At 51.1% G+C, this 17,829-nt stretch overlaps 1 long non-coding RNA gene across 1 annotated transcript; it reads left to right on the top strand.

The window, feature by feature from the left end:
• Positions 1 to 3,197: 3,197 nt before the first annotated feature.
• LOC105823775 lies at positions 3,198 to 13,648 on the top strand. The gene is made up of 2 exons (XR_001138166.1): positions 3,198 to 3,361; positions 13,433 to 13,648. It is a non-coding gene; the product is annotated as an uncharacterized LOC105823775 (long non-coding RNA).
• Positions 13,649 to 17,829: the final 4,181 nt, after the last annotated feature.

The following is a 17,829-nucleotide window of genomic DNA, read 5'->3' as shown; positions in this document are numbered from 1 at the left end:
TACAATGAGATATCACCTCCTATTCATTAGGATAGCCACCATTAATAAACAAAAAATAACAAGTGTTGGCAAAGATGTGGAGAAATTGGAACCCTGTGCACTGTCGGTGTAGCCATTATGGAAAACAGTATGGAGGTTCCTCAAAAAATTAAAAATAAGACAGGTTCGGTGGCTCACACCCATCACTCTAGCACTTTGGGAGGCTGAGGTGGGAGGACTGCTTGAAGTCAGGAGTTCGAGACCAGCCTGAGCGAAAGAGAGACCCCCATCTCTACAAAAAATAGAAAAATTAGCCAGGCTTAGTGGCACGCACCTATAGTCCCAGCTATTCAGGAGGCTGAGGCAGGAAGATCACTTGAGCCCAGAAGTCTGGGGATGCAGTGAGCTATGATGATGCCACTGCACTCTAGCCCAGGCAACAGAGCAAGACCCTATTTAAAAAAAATAAAATTAAAAATGGAATTACCATATGACCCAGCAATACCTCTTCTGGGTATATACCCAAAGGAATTGAAAGCAGGATGGTGAAGAGATATTTGCATGTTCATATTCATTGCAGCATTATTCATGATAACCAAGAGGTGGAAGCAGCCTAAATGTCCATCAGTGGAGGAATGGATAAACAAAATGTGGTATATAAATATAATGGAATATTAGTCAGCCTTAAAAAAAAAAAGAAGGAAATCCTGCCACGTGGTACAACATGGATGAACTTTGAACACATTAAGCTAAGTAAAATAAATTGGTCAGAAAAAGACAAATACAGTATGATTACATTTATAGACAGTGTCTAAAGTATTTAAACTCATAGAAACAAAGTAAAATGGTGGTTGCCAGGTGCTGGGAGAAGGGGAGACTGGGGAGTTGTTGCTCAATGTGTATCCAGTCTCAGTTTTGCGAGATGGAAGAGTTCTAGAGAACTGTGGCACAATAATGTGATTGTACTTAGCACTACTGAACCATACACTTTAAAATAGTTAAGATAGTAAATTTCGTTAGGTGTTTTTACCACATTTTTTTTAATGCACAAAAAAATCCAAGCAATCAAGAAACCACATTTTAAGAACACTATAAACCTCCTAGAATGAACAAGATAGGCAATATCAGGTGGTGTTATAAATATGGATCAACTGGATCTCTCATACATTACCGGTGGGAGTGTAAATTGGTCACACACTTTGGAAAGCTGTCAGTATTTAGCTAAGATAAACATATCCCTACCCTATGACCCAGCATTTCCACTCCTGGCTCCATCAAAAGACACAGACACAAATGTTCATAGCAGCTTTTTTATAATAGCTCCAAACTGCAAACAACCCCAAAGTCCACCGAGAGCTGAACAGGTAAATACATGGTGCTATACTTATACAATGGGATATGGCACGACAATAAAATGAACAAATTACTGCCATATACTGCAGCATGGATGGGTCCCACACACATAAATATTGAGCAAGTGAAGCCAACCAAAAGAATAAGTACTCATGACTTCGTTTATATGAAGCTGAGGATAGACAAAACTAATCTACAGTGATAGAAAACAGAATAAAGGTTACTGGCCTGTGTGTGTGTGCGTGTGTGTGTGTGTGTGTGTATAATTGACTTATTGATTGAAAGGAATTACTAGGGAGCCTTCTGGTGTTTGAAAATACCTTGATCTAGGTTGTGGTTATACAGATGTGTACATATGTAGAAATAAATTGAACCAATACCCTTAATATTAGCATCTTTTACTGCACAAATATATCATTGAAAAGTGAAGAAAAGAAAAATAAAACAAGCTCATTTACGGAAGCAAAGTTTTATTTTGTCGTATTTCAACATTCATGCTTCAGTGGATATAGAATAAAATCACCATTTAGATGTATTTTTCTCTCAACAGTTCAAGCTCACCAGAATCTGCAGAAGCAAAACATAAATCACTCTGCCCATTTTACAAAGGAAAAAAACTGAGACCTAAAGAGGACAAGGACTTCAGATCCCACAATAAGTCAGTGGCAGGGCCAAGCCGAGAACACAGATCTCAGACACACTCCTACCGGCCTCTGGACAACCACTTGCAGGAAGTGGCTGGATTATGTCTGTCCCCAGTGTCATGCTGGTTGAGGAGGAAGGTCTCAGGTCTGAGGTCTGGCGAGTGGAGCTACTACTTCCAGCTAGCAGTCAGGAAGGCTGGAACTCAGCCTGCTAGTCATAGTTCCACTGATTGTAGGCAAGTTGGAACTTCCGTTTGGGTCTCAGAGAGAAATAAAGAGAAGAGCCAGTAGTTTCAGGATAACACTCTAATGACCGGAGGGGCCAAAACGCAATGGGGTCCCCAGGGCTGGGATGGAAAGTGAAATTTCCAAGCTCTCCTTTTAACCTTGGCCAAGGTCATTCCTTCTGGCCTCACTTGTCTTGTTCCTTCATTTGGGAAAAACCCCATTTAAGGCCCAGAGAACAGAAGAAAGGAGGCAGTTAAGAGGGACAGCCTTCGGCCTGGTGCCACCCTCCAGGCGGGACCGAGCCCCAGACAGGAGCAGGAGGGCGGGAAGTCTCGGAGCGGGAGATGGGCTGCAACAGGGCAGGGGGAGGGTCCCGCGCTCTCATTCTTGGGATTCTGTGTCCTAAACGTGGATCGGTTGTCGCCGGCTGAGGGTCTGCGTGCCTCCTCCCCTTCTCAGACTCCCTCGGCCTCGCCCCTCCCTCTCACATTTCCAACTCCCAAGGACAACTTGTCGCTCGCTCCAGACGCCCAGGGCTTCTTTTTGTCCCCCGAATTCTGCTTTCTCCTCTGCTTCTTTTGTCTATTTCTGCACTCGATGGTTTCTCTTGAATCTGCTTCTCTCTTGTCTGTTATATTCTCTCTCTCTCTCCCTCTCTTCCCCACCAACCCCTTTCTCTTCTCCACCCCCCTTCTCTCCCTCATACACACACACACCCTCTTTCTCTGCTGGCCATCTCGGCGCCGTTCCTCCGCGGCTCTGGCCTTTCAGAAGCGCGCAAGGCCCATCCTTGGAACCGCCGCGCGGCGACCCGACGGCGCCCCACGGCTGCGGCAGGTGAGATGGGCGGGAGCCCCGCCCGTGCAGACGCGGAGGAAGGAAGCGCCGGCGCCAATCCGCCTCCCGGGCCGCGTCTTCGCCCCCAACTCACCGGCGCCAGGGGGACGCAGGCCGCGTAAGCCCCTTCACGCAACTAGCGCCGTCGGCGTCGCCGCCCCAGACACAAACACTGCCCGGAGAGGCCTCAAAGGGGTGGAGGCGGGCAGGCCACATGGAGCCGCCTCACCCCTCGCCCTGGGCGCGGTCACCTCGGTCCCCAGACGCCTCGGATTCCTGTAGGCTACGAAGACGCACGGAGTACGGCGCGGTTCCGAGAGGTAGGTGAGGCGGTCCCAGCCCTTTCTCTCGCCGCTGAGGGGCTGCGACCACTCGGATCAGAGCTGCGGCGAAAGACCCTTCTCCAGGCTGGAGGCCTCCTTGGCCCGAGCTTTGAGGACTGACTGGCCATGGCGGGCGTGGACTACCCGGGGCCGCTAGGATAACCTTGATCTTCAGACCGGTTCAGCTTCCTAGTGGGGCCTCAGGGCGCACCCGAAACGCCTTGACTTCCCTGCTCGCTCGCACCCGACCCTTCCTCTCCAAGAGAAGGTGTGTATGGGAGAAGAGGGTCGCCTCCCCTCGTTCCATCCGCAACTCTGGCTCCCCGGAGCCCGGTGCTGAGTGCTCCGCCCAGCCTGAGGCCCTCTCCTCCTGGTCTTCCTGGTCTCAGTCCTGGATTCCAAGGGATGTAGCCAAAGAGACAGGGGCAGCTGCCCTGAGCTGCCTGGGGCGGGGTGGGGGGCGAAGAATCGCTTGGAAAGGGAAAATGGCCACTCTTCAGATAGAAATTAGAAACTGGCCTGGGTCCAGACGGGAGCCCCCACGTCCCCAAGGTGCAGAATCAGTGTTCTCTCTCTCCCTCTCTCTCTCTCACTCTGTCTTTCTCTCTCTCGTTCCCGTGGAGGGAATGGGGGAGGAGTCTCTTTGGCCTTTTGGGGCGGCAAGGGGACGTAGGTTTCCTTCCCCTCTGGACTGTGCTGGGGCTCCGGTGGCCGAGCATATCTGAATCTGAAGAGATGCCAGGCGCCGCCATCTTACTTGAAACTCACACTCACAAAAACGCTGCGTGTGCATTTTTGCAGAGGGGCCTGTTGTGTATGGGAGTGGGCAGGAGGCAGGAAAAGTATCTCAATCTGTATGGACTGACTCATGCCTCAATACAAAAATTATTCACCTTTGAAAAGGCATATGAACAGAAGTACGCATAACGGGGTGTGTATCCGCCATCGTGGGCATTGTGGGGTCTCCAAAGAATTAATGACCCGCAGGGGTCAGTGAGGAATCCTGCATGAGAGCAAATGTGCCTCTCAGAGTAGTTAAGCACTGTGTAAAGACTGAGGATTGCTACAGACGTGCAAAAGAGACACGAAGTTATGTATACCCAGTTGTGCTCAGTAATAAAGGTAGCAGATTGGGAAATTAATGCTTTCACCTATATGCCAACCCCCACCCAAATCCCAAAGTAGAACAATGCACAATATATTTCACGTATCCCATATACACTGAATGTGGCAACTTACTGCACAGAACTGTGCTTTTCAGTATAAAGAGAAGCACAGAGATCCATAACGGAGAGCATGTGAGTGGAAGTTTCTCAGCGCAGGTTCCTAATCCTTTGAGGAAGAGAGTCTGGGCTTTTCCTAATATGCTTTTCCCTCCAAATCCCCCTTTGGAGCTGCAGCTCCTCCCTTTCCCTAGAGTCTGGAGCACTTGGCTCCAAGTCCAAAGATGCTTCCCCACTCCTCCAGTCCAGAAGAGATGAAGCCTCCTCCACTCCCAAACATATAACCCTGGGTACCCCAGGAGGAGAGCTGCCCACCCTCTGCTGGGGTTTAGAACTGCATCCCCACACATACGTACACATACACGCTGCCCCAGAAGAAATGCAAGGAAAGGCTTTTCTAGCCCAGACAAGGTGCTGTGGGGAGACCTCAGAAGCCCTTAGGAAGAGCCTCACTCTCCCACACTGCAATTTGAAAGACCTAGGACATTCCCCCCCCCAACAGATGACTGTCAGTTCTACCTTCTCACTACTTCAGAAGGCACTGACCCCAGGACAACAGAAGCATTCCTTGGGCTGGGAGCCAAGTTTCTTACCCACCCTGCCTCCAACTTCTCTTCCTGGCCAGATCAAAATAAATATCAGGCTTCAAGTGCTGTTGGGTTAGAAAGAAAGTCTGATTGTTTTAATCCATTGGATTCTGTCCCTCATTTCCTCCTCCCTCATCTCTCTTTTACTTCCAGGTTTTGTCTTCTCTCTCTCTCCAAACATAGAAAGACAGAAAATCCCTGGCTTTTCTGGGCTCGAAGGGCAGGGACTAAGAGGGGAAGCCATGAATATTTGACACAGTTTACCCAGAACTGTGATTGAAACCTCCAAGTTGTCATAGCAGACCCTGCCCTCCCTGGCTTAGAGGTCATTTGATTCTACCACCCTCCCCACTCCCACCCCAAGATCCAATGGCACTATCTTCCTCAAGGGAAACTAAGGATTTGGGGCTTCTGCAAGTTTCAAAAATGGGGAAAGAAAAAATTGCCATTGTTATTTGGGTGGCCAGATGTGGAGGGAGTCTGAGTCTTCAGTTTGGCCAGGAGGCCTGGGCTCATAGAGAAAGGAGTCCTGAGGGCTTGGGGGGTTGGGAGGGATGGGGCAAGGCCAGCCACTGACTGAGCTTTGGCCTAGGGCAGGCTTAGTTCTGCCCCTGCCTGCTGGTGTGGAACCTTGGGCTCTTCACCAGGTAGTGGGGAGATCAGAGGACTGGAGGTCAAGGTCTCTTTCCTGCCTAGCTGCTTCAAGGGCCCCAAAACCTACTTTGGGCCAAAAATCAGGAATAGTTGAAAGAAGGAAAAAAAAATCTTGACAACATCCAGATTTGTAATCTACTTAGACATCCAGACTCATCCTGGAAGCCATAGAGATTTGTCTTGTTGACTGCCTCCCACCTTTTCACTCTATTGGCAATGTGTGCATGGAGTCAGCCTGAGTTTCAGAGCTTAGGGGTTCAGAGCTCAGTGTTTAAGGAGCTAGATTTGGGGCCTCTCACCTCCTTTTGCTCTGCCTCCTCTTACTTCCTTCCCTTCCCAGCGCTTCTCAAAAAATAACATCTGGCTTGAACCCTGAAATCCCACAATTTCAGAGGGTTTCAGTCTCCTTAGCATCGGATTAATAACTATTTAGATTGATAGGGAAGTTTGTGTCTAGAAAATGCTGAGACCAAGCATGGTTGATCTGTGTAGGTCTTTACTTTTTTCTCTTTCGCTGATCTCCGTGCTTACCAGGCCAAACTTCACCTTTAAAGACACTCAGGTGGCAGTGTTCCTCTTGCCACCGCTGTCTACATAAAGCAAAGGGCAATGGCAACTCAGGGCCTAAAAGTTGTGCCTGGAACCCAGATGCCTCCTTTCTCAAGAGGATGCGGGAGTGACCACCCTCGGCCCACCTTCCCTTCCAACCTCCTCCTGCCCTCTCCCCAGCCTCAGTTACAGGAATAACAGCCTTTACCTTTTAGGCATAATTAAGACTGAAGCACTATCACCCCTACCCCCTCACCCATCTTGGGGCTGGTCTGAGTTGCTTCCTTCCCAGCCCTCCTCTTTTGAAGTACTGTCATATTTCCGTTGGAGTGAAGATGAGGGCTTAAGTCCGAAATATTCTGGATATTAAATAATAATAATAATTTGAAAAATAACTATGAACTCCTAAGCCTCAACTACCCAGAAAAGTTACCCCTTATATAATGGCCAGCGCCAGTGCTGTGCGCAGACCCGCAGGAACCCGCCAGAACTCCGGAAACTCCTTTACGGAGAGAGAGGATACCTCACGCTTTAAAACAATAAAAGGGGAGAGGGTCCAAATTTCTACTTATTAAACCTCCTCTTACCACTTCTTCAGTCGGTTCACTCCTTGGCCCGGGACCGGGTCTCCTAGGCTCCGACGTGAACCAGAGGGAACGTGGCTCCCCTCAGCAATCTTCTCCCTTCGGGGCTCCTCCTGGGCGCTGAGAGGTCCCTGGCTTGTTCCTGCTGCGGGTCCTGGGGGAGACAGCGTCACTGCCGTGGGACCAGGTCTCACGGGGGTAGAGTGGTCGGGGAAGTCTTAACCAGGGGTTGGAGACCGCTGCGCCCCTCCGCTGCGGACTCCTGACCTGCTTGCGACTGCGAGGAACATACCCAAGTCCTCAGTCTAGGATTTCCGAGTCCCCGACGGCGCGCACCCCGCAGAGCTCCTCTGGGGAGCACTTTCGTTTGGGGGCTCCGCTCGCAGTGAAGATCTCGGTGCAAGCTGCCGGCCTGCTCCGCGACTGCCTTCCCGCTGCGAGCAGGAGGACAGGAAGTCTGCGGGACGGGAGCGTGGCCGAGCGTGAGCGGCTGAGGCGGCTTTCGGTGGAGGGTCGGGGGCACTTCGGCGTTGCGCGCGCCTCCAGGCCCATCCGCAGACAGACCAGCCGCGGGCTGGCGCCTCAGGGGTGGAATCTGGAAGCCTGGGAGGATCCAGCTTGGGGCCCCTGCAGTCCGGAGGCGGGAGCCTAGCAGAGAGATTAGAAAGGCGGCTTTCTCCACCAGCGGACGTCCGGAAGCGGCACTTAAAGGGGCGAAATGGGGTCGCAATTACACGGGTGCGCCCTCAGACGCCGCAAAGCCAAGGGCTGGGAAGAGGTAGAGTGGGATGGGGAGGCTCTATCCAGCCACCAGCGCAGGGGGCGACTGTAAACGCTGACCCAGGGCCTCGCCGCAAGCGGAATCTGGGCGCGCGGGACAGAGCAGTGGCGAGGACCTACGGGAGTCGGGGACCGGCGTCATGCCGGGCTCCCTCGCCCTTACGGAGTGAGCATCTTCCTTCTGATTTCTCGCTCAGAATGGGAATGGGTCCCAGTTTCTGGATCTCAGTTCTCCTGACTACTTCGACTGTCCCTGAACAGTTTGCTTGCTTCCTCCAGGCCGCTGGCGCCAGCATCGACTTAACCCCATTCCCAGCCCTGGGTTTCCTCTCCCCGGATGCGACCTTCCTTCCCACAATTATCAAACGATTTAGCGAAACCCTGCCAGATCCCTGGCAGAGGGGCACCCCCATCCTCCTGAACCCACCAATTAATCGGAGAGTATCAAGGAGCCCGAGGAGTTGTAATTGGGCGGTTTGGAACGAGGGGGCGCTGACGAGGTCATTAACCCCGGGGTAAAGATGCGGAGCGGAGACGCGCCTGGCCGCTCTGCAGCCTGTCTGGGCGCTTCTTAGCACGCGGGTTTGGCGGGTCCACCTGCCTGCTGCGCTCCAGCTCCCGCCTCCTGTCCAGCTATTTCTCTTCCCTCTTTGTCATTCTCCATCTTTTATCTGAAGGTCACTGAGGGCCCCTTTCTTTGTGCCTACTTCTGTCTACCTGTCCAGCTGTCTCTTGCACCCTTTTTCAGGCCCAACGGGGGCCAAGAGAACTCAGAGGTCACAGCTGGCGGCTCCGGTGGCGGTCTCAGACACAGTTCCTCAGGCCAGGCTGGAGCTGGGGGGGTCGCCCCACCCCCTCACTCTCAAGAAGCGGGTATTTGCAAGGGGAAAATGGTTCCTGAAACTTTCGCTTCTCATTTGGTATGGACCAGCTCAGGACAAGGCAGCAAATGGCAGGAAAAGGTCCAGGCCCCAGTGGATAAAAACTCCGTATCATTTCGATTAGAGACGCAGAGACCTTGCATATCCTCCATGTGGGCAAGTGTTCATGAGGTAGGGACTGGGTGTTGTAAGATGCCTTGTCTCCATCCTAGAGTCCTCACACCCCTTGTGAGCAGGTGCCCAGTGTTCTAGGGAAGTTCCAGGAGACAGTATGGACCCGACTTTGTGGTACACAAAATTGTTTGTCCTCTCTTTAATTTGTCTTGTCAGATACCCACGTCTATTTCAATGCCTTCCTCTGCTTCACATTTTTGGTTGTTTGTATGAGAATGGCAGATGATGTGTTCTTAACATTTTGGGAGGCATTCACTGATAATTTAAAATATGATGAAAGATATTGATTCCCCTCTACTCAGAAAAAAAAATGTGCTTATGTAGGACTCACCAAACTGCACAATTTCAGAGAATTTCAGACCCCTCAGACACCAGGTTAAGAACTCTAATGTGGATTGATCAAAGGAGCCAGTGTCTGGCAAATGCTGAGACCAAATATGGTTAGTTTATGTAGATCTTCATTTTCCCTTGGCTGATATCTCCATGTTCACCAGGCCAACCTTCACCTTTAAAAGCACCCAGAAAGCAGTGTTCCTCTCCCCACCACTACCTATAGGGGTGGGGTCCCAATAGGAGTCAGTCTCTCCTCCCCAGGAGCCAGGGCCTGAGAGAGTGAGAAGAGCTTTGCTGGGGAAAGTTGATCTTGGACCGGCCAGCAGTAGGGCCAGCAGCCTCAGGGAAGTCCGGCTAGGGACTAAACATCATCCCAGAACTCCTTGGAAGGGAAGGCTATTCTGGAAATAGCCCCCTAACTAAAGCTGTCTGTGAGCCAAGCAAATGGGGATCTGGAGATCAGGCAATAGAATGTTTCTTTGTGTCTCTTATTGATCCACTTGTTTGGTTTCCTTGGGGACCACAACTCTGCATGGGGCTGAGGGCTTAGCCAAGGTTAGAGGCTGAGAAATACCAAACTCTGTACTAAAAGGGGAAGGATTTGCTCCCTAACATTTTAGCGATCTTGTTTGTAGGAGCCAAGCAGCAAGTGACCCCTGCCAATTCTGGGGGACCTGCTAATTTTAGCCAGTCTCATGTGTTGTGACTTTGTTTAGATACAGAGAGTAAAGAAGGACTTAGCTTTTCTTCCCCAGCCTGGTAAAAGTTTTCTGGCCATCTTCTTACCTGTGTGAATTGACAAATCTAGATCTCCCAGATGAAAAGTCAGGCTTCTTCGGGCCTGGGAAGTTAACAAACTTCCTTTTTCTAGGACCATGTTCAGAAAAATTAGGGGAACTGGAAATTATCTAGTGAATTGTACCCTCCCCCTTCACACAGACACACTCCAAACTGAGCTGTTCCCGGGTGTTCCTCAGTTGTCTATATGTTTCAAACAAATGTGACTTGGAGCAGGAAAGACCAAAACCCACTCCTAGTTGCCCCTCTCTGAGCTAGCAGAATCACCACGTACCTGCCCAGCAGTTCTGGGCTGTGACAAGAAACCAATGGTTAGCTAATAGTATTCAGACCCCTGCCTGAAAATAAAAAGAAAAAAATAAACAATTTTCTGCTTGGGACAGCTTAAACTGAATAATCCTGGCTGTGAAAACCTGACCTAAATGCTTTTAATCAGAGCAGAAGAAATATATGCCCATTTGCTTCCTACTTTACTAATTAAAGAAAGCTAATTGGTGTTCTCAGGAACTTCCGACTGAGGGTCAGGAGCCTCTAGTCATGTCTTCACCCCACCCCTCCCCCCATAGGGCCATCCCCACCGTGGAGTTGGCCTTTTTCTGGTAGACAATGGGAGGGGGGTGCTCCAGACCTCTGGCTCCACCCCTGCACTAGGACTTTGGCCCTGAAAAGGCAACACTGGGATTGGCCAGAAGTTCCTTGCCCAGCAGGATTGTCCCCCTTCCTGTGTCCCTGGACTTGTTTCTGGGAGCCAAGACCTTTCACTGGCTACAAGTCAGCACTGCCAACTGGTGGGGTGCGGCTCCTACTGGAGCCCCCGAGCTCAGCCTAGTGCTGGGCACACAGTAGGAACTCAGGAAATGTTTGCTGAATGTGGAATGAAAGTCCCAAGCTGGCAAAAGCTTGTGACTTGTTGCGGGGGTGGGGTCTCTGGGGTGGGTGCATGGAAAGCTCCAAGGTTCTAGTTTCCTGGGTGGGACCTAGTTTTTGTCAAACGTTTCTCAGATGTTTTGTTTAATTCTAGCTCTCTGCCCCCCTATTTATTTTCTACCCATTTTCTAAGACAGGACTCTGCTCACTCCAGCAAAGAGAAAGGGCTCCCTTAGAAGCCAAAGAATATAAGCCACCACTTTCCAGACCTTTCCCCCATGAGATCCAGACACTTCAGGCTAAAGGGAGTTTGAACCTGAAATGAGCCAGATAATTACCCCAATTCTCTGTTCCTTGTTGAAGAGGTAGTTACAGGCCAAGGGGTCTAAAGGGCTTCACTTTTATGGACATTGCTGTAAGTCAAAAGAGTACATTATACCTATACAGGCCGAGACGCACACCCTCCATCCTAGGCAGTTCTCTGAGAACAAAGCAGGCTTCCTCCTCTTTCCCTCTTCCCCCTCCTCCTCTTTTCTCCTCTTCCTCCTCCTTGTTATTAAGAGTTACTATTTACTAAATGCTCCTCCTGCACCAGGCATTGTGCTGAATGCTAGACACATAGTATTAATCCTTACAACAACCTTAAAGAGTTAAGAAACCCCCAGATTTTGTAGATGCAGAAACTACGAGTTACTTTACCAGCATGAAACATGCACGTGTGTGAGCGAGTGTGTGTGTGTGTGTGTTTGTGTGTTTTCAGTAAGGTTGATGTGATACTGGCAGATCTGAATGCTCAAGTGGTGTAACAATGGAAATAAAGAAAATTGAGAATGAGACGATCTGAAAGTTTTGAAATATAGAATGTTTTAACAGAACACAGATAGTTTCTTCTGCCCTAAAGTGAACAAAGAAGTGAAGCAATTAACTGGCTAATTCCAAGACCCAAATGCTTTCCCTTGAAATGGGCGGATAATGAGGCCGACAGTATGTTCACAGTTGAATTCGCCTGATGTTGCTCCATTTTTTTCCCTAACTTTTGCGAATCCATTGGGCAATCACAATGAGCTGCACAGACGCAGCCTGGACGTGCACATATTCGCGCACACACACTCACATGCAGGAATGCTGACATACACAGACCCTACTTTATTCTGCCTCTAGAGTCTTTTATGACTCAGCCTCAGGAATGAAAATAAGGTTTGGAGTGAAATAATGTGTCCAAGGCCCAGTAGGACGCAGCTGCTCCAGATGTGTGCTCGGTAATTAGGCATCCTCAAGAGCCCTTGCTGGCTGGGAAACATGCATCTCCTGGGACCGCAGACCCCAGCAGGTGCCCCCTGTGAGTCTGCCCCATAGTAGGCACGTGCCCTTTGCTGCCTTGCCCCCGTGTTCCCTCAGCCCTCTTCTTCTCTTCCTCCCCTGCAGGTGATTCTCTGGCACCTCTGTCCTCCAAGGAATAACTCTGGAGAAATATCTGGCAGAGGGCTGCGCAGTATAAAATGGTGTCTCTGCCATAGGGAGGAGGGACTCTGGTTTCTCCTCTCTGGCTCTTCCCGGGTCCTGGACATCTCTGAGCTCAGGCTCAGAGGGGCTGGATCCCAAACAAGGCCTCTCTTTCCTTGTCCCACCACAGGACTTAACAAAGAGGCTCCATTCAGGCCAAGGAGAGTGACCTGAGTGCCAGCCCTGGCTGCCCCTTGTTTTTGGGTTTATGGAGCAGTCGTGCATCCAACGACAAGTTCTCGTAGTTACCAGGCCCTGTTTCATGAAGTGTTCACGTTTTAACACATCCCCTTTCAGTAGGTCTTCTTCATCTGGGCCTTTGAGGGCCTAAGGCACTTGGCCAAGATCACATAAGCTGGGGAGGTTGTAAGTGACTAGCTGGCCATTTCCCAGAAAGGAGGGGGCTGGATTTGTCTGGATTCTGAATCCTGGCTGAGCTCTCCCTATATCCACCTCCAGTTTTCTTATGCACTCTCCCAAATCTGAAATCCAAGAAACCCCAGAATTCCAACATAGACAACCCTCAAAGCCTGCCTTTCTGAAGATGAATTTTGCTTACAAGAAAGGTTTAAGCCCAGGGGTTCAAGCCTATAGTCCCAGCTTCTAGAGAGACTGAGGCAGGAGGATAGATCCCCTTGACCTCAGGACTTTGAGACGGCCTGGGCAACCTAGGGACACCCCCCCACGAAGAAAGAAAGAAACAAAGAGAGGAAGGGAAAGAAAAGAATGAAAAAGAAAGAAAAGAAGAAAGAACTAAAGAAAGAAGAAAGAGAAAAAAGAAAAGGAAGGAAAGAAGAAAAGAAAGATGTTTGTTGGGGTGGGTGGTCCTCTTAATTTGGGGTAAGAACATTCGATTTGGAGTTTCACCACTTTTAATAGCTGTTGTAATCTTGGGCTAACCACTTAATTCCTTCGGAACTCAGAGTCTTCTTTTACGAGTTGGGAGGCGTTAAAGACGCTGGCGCTGTCCTCTAGCTGGCCGCTGGGGAGATCAAAGGAGATCCAGGCTGTGGAAGGCTCCCTAGCGTCGGGGATGGCGGTAGGGAATGGGGGTGGGTTGGAACGGATGGGGTTTTGATTAGCTGCCATTTCTTTCCCAGCGCACTCGTTTAACCGTGTCTCTCTTGCTTGGCAGAGGGCGCCAAAGGCGACGTGCGGGCGGCCAGCTCCAGGCCAAGCCCTGTGCGCCGGCAGGGACCGGCCCCTTCACCCGGCGCGGGACGCAGAGCTGCGCGAGAATCTTGTTCGGCGCGGACTCAACGCCAGGGCGCCGCCTAGAGGTCTGTTTCTGCCTCGGCCTCACCCGCCGGAACCGCAGAGCTGCTTCCCCAGCCGCCTGCCACCAGAAATTATAAAAAAAAAAAAAAGAAAGAAAGAAAGAGAGAAAGAAAAAAAAAAATCCAGCTTCGGTCTCAGGGACTCGGCTTCAGGCACCTCTGACTTCTTCGAGACTGCCTCCCACCCCCTTGCCCCATAATGAACCCCGGAAAGAGAGAGGCCAGGAAATCCCAGAAAAATTTATTTATTTTTTGAGACAGAGTCTCGCTTTGTTGCCCAGGCTAGAGTGAGTGCCGTGGCGTCAGCCTAGCTCACAGCAACCTCAAACTCCTGGGCTCAAACAATCCTTCTGCCTCGGCCTCCCAAGTAGCTGGGACTACAGTCATGTGCCACCATACCTGGCTAATTTTTTCTATATATATATATATATTTTTTTTTAGTTGTCCGGCTAATTTCCTTCTATTTTTAGTAGAGACGGGGTCTCGCTCTTGCTCAGGCTGATCTCGAACTCTTGACCTTGAGCTATCCACCCGCCTCGGCCTCCCAGAGTGCTGGGATTACAGGCGTGAGCCACTGCACCCGGCTGATTCTTGTTGCTCTCACTAAATGGAAGAGGGTCTCAATCCTTTTGTTTAAGGATCTTGTGTTTTGCTTCTGTGTCTACACTGCTCCTCTCACCATCCAAATTGTCCAGCCCCAAGCAGTTATGCTAGAACTTTGCTTTATCTTCAAGGAAGAAAGGGAGTAGAGAGAAGTTGCCCCTAAATCTTACAGCTTGGCCAGCAATTTTCTGAATTATTTGGAGATCGACGTGCTTTTGGAAAAGTATTTGGAAAACGTTTGGGTGTGAAAGGAAGCACTGCCTAAATGGCGTTTACTCACTAACCGGCAGCTCAGCTAATGTATGAGCGACGTTCAGGAGTGTGCTTGGCACCAGCACTCCTGTCTGTGAGTGTCCGTGCTGAGTAGTTGAAAGTTGACTTCTCCTTTGGAGCCAGGTGACCTCGGAAGGAGACAGCTGGCATCTGTGGAAACAGGTTTGAGCTGTCCTTCAGCCCCTTGCAGAGAGTTTAATTTTTTAAAACTGGGATCCAAGGCCTAGGTTCTAGGGATGGGGGTAGGGAGAAGCCACAAAACCCCTGAAAATGTCTGCAAAATGTATGTATATGCAGGTGCACAAGGTTCTAAGGCTGTGACCGCTTCAGTGTTTCCAAAGAGTTTAAGACTATAAAATGTTTCCATCAGCCACGGAGCGACGGAGACTCAGGTCAGCAATAGGCTGGGAGCCGGCACCTGACCTACCCCCAGTGCAGGCTCTGACCAGGCACCCCACAGAGGATGGATAATAACAGCTCTGAATAGTCTGAAAACTGCTGGTCCCTCAGTCCAGCCCTGTTCCTAGAGGGAAATCCTGATAGGACAGGTGACAGCCAGTAGCTGCCTTCTCGGTATTTTAAATAAAAATATAGCATGATAAAGAGCAAATTGAGGGAATTGGAGCACATGGTAAGGAGGGGAGTTAGAGGGGCCTCCTAACACAAATCCTAGAATTTGAATGTTGGATAAAAATGAGATACTTCCTATCCTCCAGCTGTTAAAGAGTTCCCCCCTTCCTCCCTCTTGGTGCCAAGAAGGAGCCACAAGGCAGTCCTGGCACTCCCCTACCACACCGCCACCCACGTCTGGACAGGCCGGGCCACAGTGGGACTGCTTGCAGCAGAGTTAGCCTTTCAGAAAGTTTAGAAACTGTAGAACACAGCCTAGTATTTTCCCTGCCCATTCCATTTTTTATCCATTTTTAAAAATCTCCGCCAGCACTTTGGCGCTTTTTCCTGGAGGGGGAGTGGAGTTGGCTGGTCAGGGTTGCACCTGTGTGTCTGTAGGAAGCGGGGGTGCCTTGGGTGCACTAAACCCCTCCTGGGCCTGCAGCTGGGCCTCAGTCCTGTGCCTGAGCCTGAGCTAATCTCAGCCCTCTGGGGTGTCTCAGACCTGAACCCTTGGTGTTTGGGGGGTGAGTCACTGTGGGGCAGGATCCAGAGCCCTTTTGCTCTCCCACCCAGAAGGGCACCTAACCAAGCCCCTGGAGCAGACAAACGGAGCAGGAAGTCAATAACTTCGCTTCCAGTTATCTGAAGCCCAAAGCAAAAAGGGGTTTTTCTTAGTTTGGGTTCATGGTGGCCTAGTGTCGATATCTGGATTTCACAAAGTTTTGAAAAAAGCAAATGACCCAGAGCAGAAAATAACTGTAAAGAGGAAACTTGAGGCCCGGGTGGTGGTTGCTTTTGTTTGATTTTGACGCTTTTAAGGAGCAAGAGAAGAGCCGGTGGTGGCTCTCGGCAGAGGCCGATTTGGACACCACTCGGCCCTGGCTGTCACTCCCACACCGACGGAGACCGGCCCCTCGGGTTTCTGCTGTGGGAGTCCCTGGCCGGCTCAGCCCCCTTTAGGCCTTGGAAGTCTTATCTTCTATCCCTTTCTAGCAAGTACCTGGCAATAAACGGGCGGGGCAGGGCAAAGGTCTGGCCACTAAAGACGAAAAAAAAAGAGAGAGAGAGAGAGAAAAAAAAAAACCCGCTTTGAGCGGAAAGATGCAAAGAATGGAGGCCACAGGGTGTGGTTGGAGAGCCGGGCCTGAGCAAGGAAGCGCCAGCGCGCCCCGCTCTGCCGCAGCGAGAAGCGGGGAGCCTCATCCTGAGCCTGGCGGGCCGGCCGTTGGATGTGCGCGGGGCCCTGTGAATTTTGACTTCAGGCGGCAGCTTCCAGGCTTCGGCATCAGGCCGCCCGGGCTGCGCGCGGACAACTCCTTGCGAGAGGACAGCACGCCTGGTGGCTGGGACCGCCGAGGTGAAGGCCCGAGGCCGAGGCTGCTTCTCTCCTCGCCGACAAAGTCGGTGCAGCCCAAAGAAAGGGGCCGAGGCGGGTGCTTCTGCCGCTCGTAAATTTGTTTCCCTTCCTTTTAATCCGCCCCCGGCCCGTCTTTCTTTTCAGGACAGGAGGGGATGTAAACCGTTTGAAGTTCATCAGCACGGTGAAGTTTTATTGTATTTCCGGTCCCCAAGATTTATACCCGGGAGGGGGAGCGGGCGACCAGGCCGATTCCCTCGCTACCTCGGACTTCCCCGCCGGACACGTGGCCACTCGGACACTCGCCTCCCGGGCGAGGGCGGGAGGGAGCCGGGCCGGACGGGGATGGGATTGCTCCTCCGCTCCTTCCGACGGCCGCTCCCGCCCGCGACCACCGGCCGCCGCCCAGGTAAGTCGGCCGCCCTGGGTCCGCACGCCTGCGGACGGTTGTGGATGGGTGCGGGGTGCGCGCTTGGGCACTTGTGAGGATGCGGGTATTTGGAGAGGCGGGGGTGGCGAGCGGCAGCAGAGGACGTCAGGGTGGCAAGGACCCAGACTGAAGGTCAGGAAGGAAGAAGCAAATTTGTTCTCTGTGTCCCAATCCAAGTCCTTAGCCTCCCGTTCCATTTGTGAATTCGGAATGGATTGTCTTACCTGGGGCAGCTCAGCGGACGTTTCCGAGAGGGAGAGGCTGTGACTTCACAGCAACTGTCTGGTCAACAGGCTTTCCCCTCCAAATCACAGCCTTCCTCTGTTCCCTAGAGTTCTTAATACTTTCTGACACTGTCCTTTTCCGTCTTTCTCTCTCTCTCTCTCTTGCTTTCTCAACACTCTTTGCCCCACTCTTCTGTCTACACCCCAGTCTCAAAGCTGGGGGTTGATGTAGGGCTTAAAGAATTGGCCTCTCAGAACTACTCTGGGAGGCTGGGTGACCCCGGAATACAGGGACTAGCCCCATGGTGAGTGTAGATACACCTTCACAACAGTTTGAAGTTGAGAATTCTTTTTATCCGTGGAGACATCCAGCTGCAGAGACTGGCTGAGGGGCAGAGACCAAGCAGGTGTACCAAAGAGGCCCTGCCCAGGTCCAGGGATGTGCTAGGGGCTTCTCCTCTGGCCAGGGCTCCTGGAAGACAGCAAAAGTCTGGAATCTGCAAGGATCAGCTCCAAAATGGTTTTGCTTGGAGTCCTGGGTTCAGTTCTTTGGATATGTTGTTTACTAGCAACTGGGCTCTTCTGTTGGGGAAGAGGTGGAGAAAAATGAAGTGAAGTGGCTTTTTGACCCACAAAAAGGGCCACAGGCCCTACCCCAAGTGAGCCCTTGACCTGGAGCTTGACCTGGAACTGCTAAGTGAATTAGGTAGTTTCATGTTGTTGGGCCTGGGTTTCTGAACACAACAACATCGAACC

This window comes from Propithecus coquereli, unplaced genomic scaffold (assembly GCF_000956105.1).
Source record: "Propithecus coquereli isolate 6110/MARCELLA unplaced genomic scaffold, Pcoq_1.0 Scaffold119, whole genome shotgun sequence".
Taxonomy (NCBI): Eukaryota; Metazoa; Chordata; class Mammalia; order Primates; family Indriidae; genus Propithecus; species Propithecus coquereli.
Note: the sequence above shows the minus strand (reverse complement) of the source record. Positions and strands in the feature narration are given on the sequence as shown.